Below are 14,730 nucleotides of genomic sequence, written 5' to 3'. Positions count from 1 at the left end.
ATTTTGCAAGTTCAAAACTAGAAGTTCTGCCAAGCAAGTTCAAAACTAGAAATTCTGCTAACATTTTGGAATGACATTAAATGTATCAATGTATGAAGAACTGACACTTTCACAACATCAGTATCTTCCCCTCCCATTTGTGTAAGTTGATTTTTTTTAATACCCCTCAGCAAAGTTCACATCAAATAATTTCTAAAGTCCTTTCAAGTCCCAGGAGTCTAGAGTTACACACACACACACTTTTTAATGGTTTATATTTGATGTCCAGATTATTAGGTAAAGTGAGCTCTTTACCTAAAGAAGGTGAAATAAAGCAGCTGTTTCAGGCCTTCCCTCTGCTGCAAGGCAGTTGGGTGACTATCCCAGAAGCTGCAGTTTCTGACACTGGTTCCCTCACCATAGACCTTTCCCTGGAGTCATTGGGAGAACTTGGTTGCTTTAAGGTCAGACAGTGGACCTATAGGGATGAACTCAGATTCAAGCTCATTTAAAACCCAGAACATCTAATTTATAGAACACCTGTATTCCTAAAAAAGGAACTAAGCAGAAAAGGCCCTGTATTTCTTCAATATTAAAATATTTAGGTTCCAACGTCCTCCACTGACAGTTAAAAAAAAAGACTAAACAAATTTACAGAGTAAAGAGTGTTGGAAAAATCAGGCATGCTTTCATTAATTTCTTAAATTATGCAGGAAAACGGGCAGCCTACGGAACCTTGGTTTCTAGAACTAATGAAGCAAAAGTGCAAAAAAAATTCTTAACAGCCTTTTGCTCCCTCAAGTCCTTGTTATAGCCAGCCTGGAGCTGGGCTGCTGCTCTTAAGAAGAGCAAACACCTACAGATGTGCTCACCACCAGAGGAGCTGGGAGGCAAGGCATCTGAGAGCTCCCGCTCGCAGCTCTGGAAGCCCAACCAAAATTTTCTGAACTTTAGCTACGTTCAGACCCCCTTATTTTTTCTCTATTTGGAGGGAGGGGCTGGGAGCCCACCAATTGCTTCTTCTAGTATAGGGGCTGGGGATTATTTCGAGTTCCTTTTTTGAAGCTGAAAGAAGGTTGGAACTCCGTCTCCACTCAGCACCAAGAAAAGACCTTCGCTTTTAATATTGCATTAAGGAGCAATCATTATAATCTTGCCCATAAATTGCAGCTGTATCAGTATGTGGTCCAAAGCTTTTAGAACTATTCAGGGGAACAGCTCTCACCGACTTCTCGCTGGAGAAAGCGGGCCTTCCAATTACACAGGAAAAGTGCAGCAAAATGAGGAACATCTCCCTAATTAGCCTAGCCTCACTGGTGCGTCATTCTGGTGTGGATGTGAAATTTTCAAAAGAGGCAAGGGAGGGGGTGCTCTGAAGTGAATCCCAGGCCACTGGCTCTCCAGGGTTGCTCTTTCAGACTCAAGGGGATGTGTGATCACCCAGGCAGTAAGGTCCCTAAGGGACCCCTTAGGGCAGCACTCATGCCCCATTAGTACAGCCTCGTGCTTGGTGGGAAAGGCAGCCATGGAGACCCCTCATCTCCACATGGGCCCAAGCCAGTTCTCCTGGGAAGGGAGGGTAGTAACCAAGGCCACTGAAGCAGGCAGCATAGGTCCTGGGGCATCCTTAAGGTGGAGGTACCAGGCTTTGTGCTCGGAAAATATCCTCCTTCCCAGAACTCTTGCATTTACAGAGGTGCTGTGCAACTACCCTGTGCAACTACCCAGTGGCAGAATGGACGGCTCTTTCCAGGGGAAACGGCAGTGTTGGTTGGGAGCAAGTTAATGGCTGCAAAATCTGGCAAAGCAAGGAGTCATAAATCAGTAAATAGTACCCAGCCAGTGCCATGATGGGACACTCATTAGGTTCATGGGTCTGACTACCAGGAGTGGCTGAATGCAGAGGTATCAGTCAATCCCTAATTAGAATACATTATCCATCTTCCTGACACTTCAGTGAAATGTCTATTCCACTCTGGAGCCGTAGCTTTGTTCAGAGCAGGTTAATTGATATTCTGATGCCTTCGCTCGCCATACCCCCGTGGCTTGGTTCTGTTTTATCACACATCAAAAAGGCCGTATGCTCAGGGCACTCCACGCACCAGGGCAGAGCTGGAGTTCTGCACAGCTGCGAGGGGTACGGGATCACAGGAGGGACAAGCACCGAGCAGATGTCACAGATGAAAAAAAGGGAAAGAACGCAGCCAGCCAGCCTAGGGAACTTGGCGAGGCCCAGAAGAGCACGGCCCGACGCAGAGCGGGCTGTCCTGCTCTGTGTGAACACTGGCCTTTCTTGCCCTCCTGACTATTATTAAAGCACAATTAGCAGCTTCACGCAGTAAAACTCTTGCCCTCTGGGTCCTCTGCCTTTCTGATGCATTGCCCCTGGTCTCCTCCCCTCTCTTCTGAAGACCAGAGTGGGGGGTGCTTCCCCTGGGATGCCCCTTCCCTGGCTCCCAGCTCCAACTGCAGATGCGGGAGGCTCCACAGCAGACGTTCCCTGGAGCTGAATCCTGATTGCTCACAGTCCTGAGGGGGTGATCTGAAGCTGAAGATTTGGACTTGGTGAATCAGATCCACTCAGCTCAAGTCTGAACCAGGGGAAGTATCATGAGACGCACCCAGACCCACCAGCCATCTCTCTTCTTTCTAATGAAGTGCTCTGTGATTTCCCAACATATAAAAGAAAGGAAAAAAGAAGAGAGAGATTACCAGTCAGAAAGAAATGCAACTGAAAAGGTCGATTTGGCAAACTGATGTGTTGTAAAGGTGATCTGTGAGAACAAGGAGACTCTTTTAATATATACCCAAAAGTTGACATCAGATTGCCCCAGTATCAGTTCCTTTGGCTTATACAAGCCCTGGACACCGTAGCCTGCCATATAATCTTAGGATGCCTTCGTATCCAACTCATCTGAAAGATGACCAACAAGAATTTTTATTTCAAAGTTTAACTAAACTCAAACAATATGTAACACCTGCTGGGATTCCTGACCACACTCAAGTATATGAGTATAGCAGAATCCTTAGGATGGAAGCACCAGGCTTAGCACTCAAAAAAGATCATCCTTCCCAGAGCTCTTGCATTTATAGAGGTGCTATGCAACTACCCAGTTGCAGAATGGACTCTACTTTCAAGGAGAAACTGCAGTTTTGGTTGAGAGGAAGTTAATGGCTGTAAATTCTGGCAAGGCAAGAAGTCTTGAATCAGTAAATAGGATCAGGCCAGGGCCATGATGGGAAGGGGCTGTTTCTTAACTTGCTCCTAAGCACGGGCTCTGCCACCAACAGGGTGTGCCCTGGGCTCTACTTGGCCTTTTGCGCACACCCTGGCAGTAATGCACATGCTCAGAACAGGCTGAGCACGCTGAGTGACTCCTCTCAAAAACCAACTGTGCTGAGCCCCACTCTTGCTCATCAGCGACACAAGTGTGGCACTCCATACACACATGCAGATCCAGGACAGTCGGTATTCCTAGGTTTGCAGGTTAAAAGCCTAGCAAGCTTTTAACTGTTAAAATTTGGCACACATAGATATGAATGTTCCCAAATAGCTAAAAATATACAGATATATTTTCAAGTCAAATTCACGTCAAATGTCATTGGTGCCCCCCCCCCCCGAAACTGCTCTGCAAAGGAAAACCCAGTCTGAAGACCACCCTGTTCTGTCCACAGATGGACCAATCCTGTCCCATCTCCAAGGCTGGGATGACATCAAGATAGCCCCCTGTGGAGACAACACACTTCCTGGGGTAATGTCTCATTCTCAGGTTCAGACACAGTGGTTCTGGTTGGAAATGAATGACATGGGGAATCCAACAACATTCCTCCCTAACATTTCATAGCATATCTGTGGTGTGCTCCCACCTCTTCAGAAATAGGACTTGCCCTTTAGGGTGTCAGATTATCTGCTGCTGAAAGGCAGGGGCTTTGGAATCTGCTGTGCCATCACCAATTGGGTAACTTCCAACTGGTCACCTCAAAGCCCCTGGCTGTGTTCTCCTTACCTGAAAAGTAGGGCAATAACCACAGTCTAGCCCATACCTGTTGGGGTATTTAAATAAGAACCCTAAGTCAGGGGCACTTGGGTGGCTCAGTGATTGAGCATCAGGCTCAGGGCGTGATCCTGGGGTCCTGGGATCAAGTCCCATATCAGGCTCCCTGCAGGAAGCCTGCTTCTCCCTCTGCCTATGTTTCTGCCTCTCCCTTTGTGTCTCCCATGAATAAATAATTAAAAAAAAAAAAAAGGACCCTACGGAAACACCCACAAAACAAGCAACAAAGAAGTGGCTAGTTGTATCATAATTTTGAGAAAGATGAACTAGGCTCTTTTTCTCTACCTACTTGCAAGAAGGAATCCTATTTAAGTTTATAGAACTTTTAAAAAAATATTTTTATAGGTTTTATTTACTTATTTATTTGGAAGAGAGAGAGAGGGCACATGAGAGCTCGAGTCAGGGAAGAGGCAGAGGGAGAGAGAAAGAATCTCAAGCAGACTCCCCACTGAGCATGGAACCTCATGTGAGGTTCAATCTCATGACCCAGAGATTACGACCTGAGCCTAAATCAAGAGTCAGATGCTCAACTGACAGCCACCCAAGCATTCCTTTCTTAAAGATTTTATTGTTAAGTAATCTCTACACCCAACGTGGAGCTTGAACCCATGACCCCAAGATCAAGAGTTGCACGCTCTACTGACCAAGCCAGCAGGGCAGCCCAAGTTTGCAGAACTTAATATAAAGGATTCATTTAGAAAGGCAGTCTCTTGGAAAGAGGAATAACTGGCATTCCAGATAGGAACTGAGGAGAGCTTTCCAATTAAAGAGGACCTGGAGAAGACAAGTTTGGATTAGAACGAGGGGGTCTGGTGAGTGGCCTCAGCTACAGTGGACCTGCTCCAGAGTGCTCAGGGCCATTTGCCATTGCCTGGGCAGCTTGCTTCTCTGGAAATGAGCAGGAGCCACAGGGGCCAGTCAGAGTCCAGCAGGTGGGTAAACAGTCATCATGTTGTTACAGCTGGGTAAGATCCATCCATTCATTCACCCCCCCCCATCTATCTGGATATTAATTTGTTGGGGTGTTTATCCACCACCCTGTGTGGTACACTGTGCTTCCATATTGACAGGTCAGTGCCTGCACCTGGGGGGTGAACTGTCACCCACCGCCCCAAGTCTGCCTCGCTCAGCTCCTTTCCACCTGGCCCCTTGACCTGGGCAAGGTGCTGAATGTTCTCTGTGAATCAAGAGGAATGGACCAGGTGACTAATAAGCAAGGAACTGTTAAGATTCATGGCCTAACCAATACAAGAGTGACTGGCACATTATTAATAATCATGCAGGAGAAACAGGCAACAATAGGATGAGCAACAGGCCTGCCTCTGATGCTCTTCAAACACTGTGACATCATTTCCTTCCCACTATGCAGCTTGCTTCTCCTACACAATTCTTCCCTGAAATCAGGGAAAGAAGGGGGGGACCCCCTCGGGGCAGCAGGAACAGTCTGAGGGAGGGGCTGACAAGGAGCCTAGTCTGATGGACTATTAAAATGACCCCTCGCTGAGGAATTCCCAAGTGTGGCCCACGGGCCAAGTGCTGCATCCGAGTTTGGGGACTGATGCTGGCTGAGCACCTGGCCTCGTCCTCAGAGGCCACAGTGTCCCCCGTCCACAGACCCCAAGTGGCTCTTCAGACCTCACTCCTCCCTCCCTGCGTCAGGTCCACTGAGCCAGGCACAGCCCCAAACCAAGGCAGCCAGCCCTCGTTCCTGTCTCCCCTCAAACTGGAGCTCTCCCCTCACCCTGGGGCCCCCACGCTGCCCATCTGGGCCCCGGGCAGGGAAAGCACTGGCCATAGATGGCACTGTGGCTGGGTCCAAATCTTGGCTGTAACCAATGACCCCACCCCGAGTCTCACTGCCTTTGTCTGTGCAGTGGGAACAGTAAGACCACCCATGAGAAAATCACTGAAATGACCGCATGAGATCATTGATAACAAGCGTGATCGTCAAATACCTGGCCCCAAGGAGGTGCTTCATACACACACACACACACACACACACACACACACACACTACTTTCTCTCCCCTACCAGCAATCGGGATGTTAGGGCAGCCACATTTCCACAAGACTTAGGAAGGCAGAATCCACGAGAGGAGTGACTTTACGAAGCTGTGACGCCAGGTCCCAAAAGGCAGGCAGTGCCCTGGGCAACAATGGGCCACACCTCCACAAAGAGCAGCTGTCCCTCCAGATTCCCACCCCATTCCCAGTGGGTGCAGCCTCCTCTGTCCTTCTGCCCCCCATGTATTGGGTCACTTCCTCGAGAAAGCACCCTCCCACCCTTACTTATTCCTTCTCTCCCAGTCAACAGGGCCTTCTCCCTCGGCCCACTGCCCTAGGGACATCGTCAGGAGGCTGGGACCACTGCTCACATCTTCCTCTCATCTCTGGCCACAATCTTCTACTTCCAGAGATTAGACCCCCTTCAGCCACTCCAGGAAAAGCCCAACCTAACCAACTGGTGCAAGGGAAAATGTGAGAACATCTTTTATGTCTACAGAGAATGAGAATTTTCACCAGGCTCAATAGTAGTGAGTGCCCCCAAGTCTCAGTAAATAAAAGGCATACCACAGAAACACATACTTGCTCTTGTATTCTAATATTCTGATGTACAGCTAATGTTATAGGTAGTCTGTTAATAATCAAAGTTGGAGGCAGTGAATATGTTACGGATTATAGCTAAAAACCACCCATGTGACTTTCCACATGTCTTTCAAATCCTACTGATTGATGCTATTAAGCCAGATGGGGACCCCGGGACCCCCACCCACCAGCTGTGTGACTACTTGCTGTCTGCAAAACAGGCATAGCTGCGAGTGCTTGCCCTTGCTAGCGTTTGGGGCTGGGCGCGACAATGCACATGAACAGCTAGCACCATGTCTGGCAGGTGAGGGTGCCAGGGAAGTGGAGGTGCTCAGCGTGTGTTCCAGCCTCCGGCACACAGCATGCTGCTCATAGTGGGCAGCTCCCTGAGGAACCAAGCAGTTAAGAGCTTAGGAATGAGGGCATAAAGAGCTGCCACCATCTCCTCTGCCCCCCTGGCCAGAATTTCCAGCTCTCAGGAAGCAGGTCTCTGTTCCACCTCTGAACGGGAGGAACCCACCCCAGGCAACATGCTGGTGGCTCCAAGTTCAGCCCTGTTTCCAGCGTCACCAGGCCTCTCAATACTCTCTACCGGTTCCAAAGTTATGGCTGCTCAAACATCAGCCTCAGTGCTGCATTCCATCACCTGGTTTTCCTCCCGACTACAGCGAGACGGATCGTCATATGCACCTGCCGCCCACAGAGCACCCGGTGCTGCTGCTCTGCACCACAGAGCAGCTGGGCCACACAGGCTCCACATCATACCAACCGGCCAAACAACCAGCCACAGCCTCAGGCGAGGGGCCAGAAACACCCTCAGATGAGGGATCCCTGAAGGTGTACTCACCAGCTCCCTCTGAGCCCTGCCTCACCTGATGCATGCCTTAAGTTTGCTGAGTGGAGGCCAGACCGCCCCTCCAACGCCCTGCAATCCTAACTGTGTCTGTGTTAGAGGAACACACAGCCCCGGGCCTCCGCAGAGCTGTTGATCAATAAAACCGTGCTCCTCAGAGGATGTGCATGACATCCATAAACCTGAGAGTGTCAAAACAATGGTAAGAAAATCCTGTGTTCCTCCCGTCAGAGGATGAAAGGTGGGTGATGAATGCCAGCCCGATGGCGCTGCGAAGAGAAATAAAACAAACAGCTGGTGGTTCTGTGGCCCAGACTCAAGCTCCTTGGCTCTGCCAGCATTTCCACTATAAATACTGACTCCCGTTACAGGCAGGGAAGTATAAATCTGTGCCTAAAAAGGGGACAAAGGAAAAGACTCCAGAAACCTGCCAAGTACATTTTAAACTTCAGGTTCTGGTTGAAAACCTGTTGTAACATTCCCTCCTCTCTCACCAAATAACCGAGAGCCTCCAGTACAGTAAATGAGCTAAAAAAAAAAAAAAAAAAAAAAAAAAGGTCATCCTGGCAACACAAAGTATCATTTTGCATTTTGTGTGCAGTGCACATCCCCCACCCCACCCAGTGCTGGACCCTCTTGCAGCAAGTGCCACAGACCTCCTTGACTGAGAACTTGAGTGTGGTCAGCATTTGCCAGACTGAAGTCTGGCTTCCGATTATGACACTCTTTCTTTAGCCCAGGGAGGGAGATGATGTGCAGCCAGATACTTTGAATGTGATGGACTTCTGGAAGGTCTGTTTTCCTTTAGGTAATGCACACCCACTTTTGGATCCACAGGGAAGGTTTCTGACACTGCAACCTCCTTTGCGGCCAGAGGGAGGGTGGTAGCATAGGCCCTCCACCTGCAGCACTGACCCCCCCCCACCTGCAGCACTGATCCCCCACCTGCAGGAATGACCCTCCATCTATAGCACCCAGTCCCCCACCTGCAGCACTGACCTCCCACCTGCAGCACTGACACCCACCCCCACCTGCAGCACTCAGCCCCCAACCTGCAGCACTAAGCCACATGCCCATGAAAGGGGGCACTGCTTCCCTTGTTCCGGTTCATCCCCAACATGACTGCAAATGGGTCTTGGCACACAGTAGGTGCCCATAAGTCTTAGTTGACACCTTCATGGGACAGTTGTGTGGCTCCCATCATAAAATGCCTCAGAGCTTGGCACCAGGTCTGGAACCTACCATGTGCCCCTAAGTGCTGGCTAACAGTCATTTGTATCTTTATCTTGATGGATTGATTCTGCTGCCTATGCTCGGACTTCGTTTTTTATTCCTCCTGCCTCCTACTACAGCAAGACCACAAGCCTGGTGAGTTGGGGGGCAAGGTGATATTTTTTGAGCTCACTGATGCCGATGCCTGTTTACATCCTATGTGGCTAACTACACATCTTGGCGGACAGGTTCTGGTTTCCACTCCAGGCATTTGGTGGGGGCTCTAGGAAGACCTAACTGACTGCTGGAGATTGGGCAGAGCTGACAAGAACTCAGAGACCTGGGTGCAGACAGGGGTGGTGCCCCCTTAGGTTTCCCTTGGGCGGGGCTCCAAGCATCGTGGTTTGGGATGCTGGGACACAGAACACGGTTGAGGAGAGCACTGATAGCCAGCTGAGCACCAAGGGGGCCAGTTCCTGCCTCGCTCATAGGTATCCCTGCCCAACAACCCAAAGAAGCCCTCAAGGGGAGCGGGCTCTGTGTGCTTGGCTTCTGCTTGGCCTCATGCTCTGCCACTTTCCGAGCTCGTCCTCACCTCCAGACCGCTAGAACTCCATCCCAAGTGGAAGATCACAGAATCAAAGAAACACCAAGGCACATGGACAGAAGCAGAGACAGACTCCAGCTGCTTTTTAAATTTCATTGGTTTGTTCCCTTGGGCCCTACATTTAAAAGGCTGCTAATTCTCATCCATGCTGGCTGTGTGGACGCTACAGAACTCACTCGAGTAATGACTCCGATGGCATGCTGTGCCAGCGGGTCATGCACTGACCCCAGAAGTACACGGGACTCCACTGCCCATACACAATCTGTTTTCACTTGCTCAACTTACATGGGAAAGTGTCTTCACCCTGCCTAAGTGGACCTCAGAGTCAGGTGCAGTGCTGTGCACTTGCTTGTATGATCTCATTAAATAGGGAAAGCCAGCCAGCCCCGTGGACCCTGGAGTGCACGCAGCCTGCCTGCGGCTACATGGAGCCCCACACAGAATGTGCCAAGGCCTGGGAAGCTCTTCGCACTGGGTCCCTGCTGTCTTCTTCCTAGCTGCTGCCCACCAGCCCAGACATGCCAGGGACATCTCCGGCCAGCAGAGGTGGACACGAGCCATCTGCGGAGCCTATAAATCATATCCCTGATACACAGGGGCCTCTGCCTTTTCCTGGGTGATAAACTCCCACCGTCTGACAGGCCATGGTAATTGGGTACAAGGCTTTCCTTCTCCACCACACAGCTGGGGTACAAAGGTAACCATATATCAAACATTTCTTCTTTTTCTCTTAGCTGGATATTTTCTGGCCCATGACATTCCAACTTAGTCTGGTTCTGGTGACACAAAAGTGCCTCTGTCAAAGGGCCTGGCATGACAGGACAGAGACCCCGGCCAAACCTGGGCCTGGAAGAACCTCAGTGGGGCAGTGGCCACAGTGCCCTGCTGTCCTGGCTGCTGGTCCTCTGACTTTAGTGAAGTCTCTTCTTCCATCTGGGCCTCAGTTTCTCCTTCTGTAAAAGGTTTTAGGTAGGATGATTTCTAAAGACGATATTTAAAAAAAACTGATGTAAGATGAGTTAGAATTCCTTCACAAGGCACGGTCACTTTTACGATATGCCTTCATTTAATATTTTAAAACCCAGTGTCTGGGTGGCTGGTCCTTGTTACAGTTGATTAAAGAAATGATGAGAGAGGACACAGGAAGTCTTGGCACAAGGTACCATGATCAAATTGGAAGATGGTTCGCAAAACCTTAAACCCTGGGGTCTCAGGGCACAAAAGCTATCCTTGAACCTGTCAAGCTGTGGGGGACTGAAACCAAAGGGGGACCTTGAAAGCACTGACAATGGAAAACAATTTTAAGATTGGGATGTTTGGGTGGGTCAGTGGCTGAGCATCTGCCTTTGGCCTGGGGTGTGATCCTGGAGTCCCGGGATCAAGTCCCACATCAGGCTTCCTGCATGGAGTCTGCTTCTCCCTCTGCCTGTGTCTCTGCCTCTCTCTCTCTCTCTCTCTCTCTCTCTCTCTCTCTTTCTTTCTGTCTCTCTCTCTCATGAATAAATAAAATCTTTTAAAAATAAATAAAATTAACAAAACATTTTAAAAAAAGAAAACAATTTAACAATTTTAAGATGTGATGAGGAAAGTCACTAAACAGGTCTCCACAGGATACATAAAGCCATGCCAGGGCAACAATCAAAATATTTTCCCCAGAGAAGTCTTAGGACAAACATGCTTCTGTTGTCGAAATCATAGTTTGGATGTTTGGACTCGATTGCATAGTCACATTATATTTTAAGCACCTTTTCCTCCTTGGGCCAATAACGAATGAGGATAGGATTTCATCGCCCTGGTGGTACAGACTGGGGAATCATCAAAATGGTGTTCTCTCATTCATAAATGTCATAAATATTTCCCGAGCCTGGCATCTGTGCCAGGCACCACGTGAGGAGCTGGGGGTCCTACACTGATTGGGACAGATGGGATCCCTCCTCCCAGACTGTCACTGTGAGGGTCCAGAGGAACAGGAGAACAAGAGGTCATGAAGACGTGTAACAGGGCATCCACCACCCTGCGGCTCAGTGAGCTCAGAGGCCTCCTTGAGGGAGGGACTCTACCCTGGGACTAAGGAATGAGGAGCAACTGCCTCGCTGTGGAATGGGGGTCTCAGGCAGTGAGAAGAGAATGTGTGTATCAGTTTTCTATTGCTGTGTAACAAATTAACAGTCTTTGTAGCTTAAATAGCACATTTATTATCTCAGTTTCTGTGGAGTGGAAGTCTGAGCACTGCTTATCTGGGTTCTCTGCCGAGGTCTCAGAGGACAGAAACCAAGGGGGCAGTGTGCGGGCTGCATTCTCATCTGGAGGCTTGACAGAGGAGGGAATCTGCTTCCTTGCTCATTCAGGCTGTTGGCAGAAGCCTCTTCTGTGCTGCTGCATGACTGAGGGCTCTGGTTTCTCGCTGGCTGGAGGCTGCCCACTCAGGCCTCTCCCATATGGCAGCTTACTTGTCACGCCAGTAAGGAGACTCTCTCTCCAGTCCACTCAATGTCTGGAGTCAAGGTAGTGTAACATCACAATAGGAGTGACCTGTCCTCACCTCTGCCCTCTTCTGTTGGTTCTGTGCTCACTTGGGGAGAGAGGCAGACACAAAGTGTGGGCACCAGGGGTGGAAAACCACTGTGAGTCCTTCCCCTGCAGTGTGCAGAGGTCCTGAGAAGCACCTCACAGGTGACACCAGAGCAGGTGTGAAGGGCAGTGGGCACAAGGGGACAGAGGGATGGTGCTGCGCAGCAGGCAGGCCCAGGCCTCCAGAGCTTTAAGGATGGACACCAAGAAGCGTGGGAAACAGTGAAGTTTCTTGGCAGTGGAGGGCACTGTTATATTTGTTTGAAAAACACAAACACTTCTGTAGGCACAAAATATAAACATTTTTCTGAGAGGTATTCTTACAAGGGAGTGTTAACATTAGTTGCCTCCTGGAAGGGGGCAGGTGGCTGGGGAGGCAGGCGGGTGAGGGGTATTGGGCACCTCTTGAACGCTGAACCATATGAATGTATTGTGGTCAAGAAATAAAGTTACTCATTTTATTTTAAGCAATTCCCAAGGTGGCAATAGGAAGAAGGGGCCAGCAAGAAAGCAGGATGGCTGCAAGGATGGATCAGGGCTGGAGGAAGGAAATGGACCTCAGTAATCCAAACTGTGAGAGCAAATGTGACTCCAGAGAAGTAAGACTTAGCATCTCTCTAACATTAGAGCCTTTGCCTTTCTAATTTCCTGAACTCACCGCTGCCTCACTTCTTAGCTTCCCTCTGCCCTTAGAGACGTGGTCTGGAGAGCTTTTGGACTTCAAGACCTTGGCTGTCCCTAAAGAAAGGCCATGGGTCTCTGACAGGTAGAGAACACCTCCTTTTCATCATCCCAATACAAAGCGCTAATTTCTCTTTCTCTAACGCATTTGATGGTCACTTCAAAGAAATTCTTCAAAGAGATTGCATTAGACCAAAAAAAAAAAAAAAAGGAAAAGAGAAGAAAAAAAAACTCCGACATTAACTACAGAATCCTGATGGGTTATGATTGCATTACTTTTCCCTGAACGCTATTCCCCGCTTCCTTTTTGTGCTCTAAATTACCAATTCTAGTCCCTGTGTAGCTAAATAATAATAATTACCATATAAATGAATATGCATATGTGTCATTTTTCTCCCTAAAAGCAAGAAAGCCTGTTTATTTTGGATGAGGGTTTGTTTTGTTTCTGAACAACCAAAGCACATAATTAGGAACCTCACCTCTTGCTCTTGAAATCCTGTCTCCACCGGGAAGAGATGAAAAAGGTACTGGATGCCCCTTGAAGCTCAGAAGAAATTTAAAACAAATTAAAGGAGATATTTCTTTGCTCTGCAGGTAACAATGGCTTGGACAAGATCAGAATCAGAATGTAAGGCCAGAAGGGGCTTCAAAGCTGAAGCCAAGCCTGTCCTTTTACAGACAGGGAACCGAGGCCTCTTGAAGAGAAGTACTCCCTGGAGGAACACAGTATGCATTGGTGAGACAAGAACAGAGCTGCCAAAAGCACGACTTCGCATTCACATTTCTGTTCTGGGGACTGACTGTGGGACCTTGAGCAGGACACACAACCTCTGAAAGTCTCAGATTCTGCATCCCTAAACACAGTGAGGGCAGTACCTCCTCCACTGGGCTACTGTCAAGATGAATGAGGCCTCGGATGTGGCCCTCTGCTCTATGTACCCATCAGTGGTTCCCATCAATGGTATAATGACTATAGCCCCAATGCACAGGGCCCTGGGTCCACAGCACAGAAGGGGATTATGCCAACAGCCTGAATGAGCAAGGAAGCAGATTCCCTCCTCTGTCAAACCTCTGGATGAGAATGCAGCCCGCACCCTGCCCCCTTGGTCCACTGTGCAGTGGACAAGATGCCAGGCCAGGTGCCCCAAGTCCTTGGAGTCCAGACAATATCTAACCACCATCATCAACACAGTAATAATGAAATGGTCACTAATCTCATTATAAATACTAAATATATAGTATTAAATCAACCAAGAGTATTAATTATAATGTAGTCATATAGTATTACAGTATAACTAGTAATATCATTTACTATATAACGAATTAACACTAATAAATATTATTACCATCTTTTTTTATTTTTGGTTTTTTTTTTATTATTTATTTATTTATTTATTTATTTATTTATGATAGTCACAGAGAGAGAGAGAGGCAGAGACACAGGCGGAGGAAGAAGCAGGCTCCATGCACCGGGAGCCCAATGTGGGATTCGATCCCGGGTCTCCAGGATCGCGCCCTGGGCCAAAGGCAGGCGCCAAACCACTGTGCCACCCAGGGATCCCCTACCATCTTTTTTTAAAGATTTATACTTATTTATTTGACAGAGAGAGAGAGTACGAGCAGGGGGAGAGGCAGAGGGAGAGGGAGAAGCAGGGAGCCCAATGCGGGGCTCAATTCCAGGACCCTAGGATGATGACCTGAGCTGAAGGCAAATGCTTTACTAACTAAGCCACCCAGGTGCCCCTATTATTACCATCTTGATGGTGGTACCTGTTGGCAAGGACCAGGGACACCTGGTCTCTGTCCACACCACAGGTACACTGGGCAGAGAGGCTGAGTGGACCAAACTTTTAGATAAACTCAAGAAGGTCCATAGTAGTTAAATGCACATTTCAGAGACTATTCTAGGTCACCAATGGCAAGGTTGGGATGTCTAGCTGAAATCAGAGAACCACCATCTTAATCCCAGAAATTATGACTTAGTGACTTACAGAGATTAAAAAAAAATTACATTAACAAACTAGCCCAGTCCAGCTAGATCCGGTATCTGGATCCAGTGCCTGGATCTCTGATGCATGAGTTCAAGGCAGTTTCTCTCCCCTGTGGAATGTACCCAATGACCCAACCCCATGATTCCACACCTCTGAATTCCAGGCTAAATGCTTACACACAGAAAATGCAATAATT

The 14,730-nt window shown here is 48.6% G+C and overlaps 1 protein-coding gene across 2 annotated transcripts in view; it reads right to left on the bottom strand.

The window, feature by feature from the left end:
• The window catches only part of AK8 (adenylate kinase 8), a 129,351-nt gene that overhangs the window by 85,277 nt on the left and 29,344 nt on the right, over window positions 1–14,730 (bottom strand). The gene's annotated exons all lie outside the window — the stretch shown is intronic.

Source organism: Vulpes vulpes, chromosome 2, assembly GCF_048418805.1.
Source record: "Vulpes vulpes isolate BD-2025 chromosome 2, VulVul3, whole genome shotgun sequence".
NCBI lineage: Eukaryota > Metazoa > Chordata > Mammalia > Carnivora > Canidae > Vulpes > Vulpes vulpes.
The sequence above is the reverse complement of the archived record's forward strand: the minus strand, read 5'-3'. Positions and strand labels throughout refer to the sequence as shown.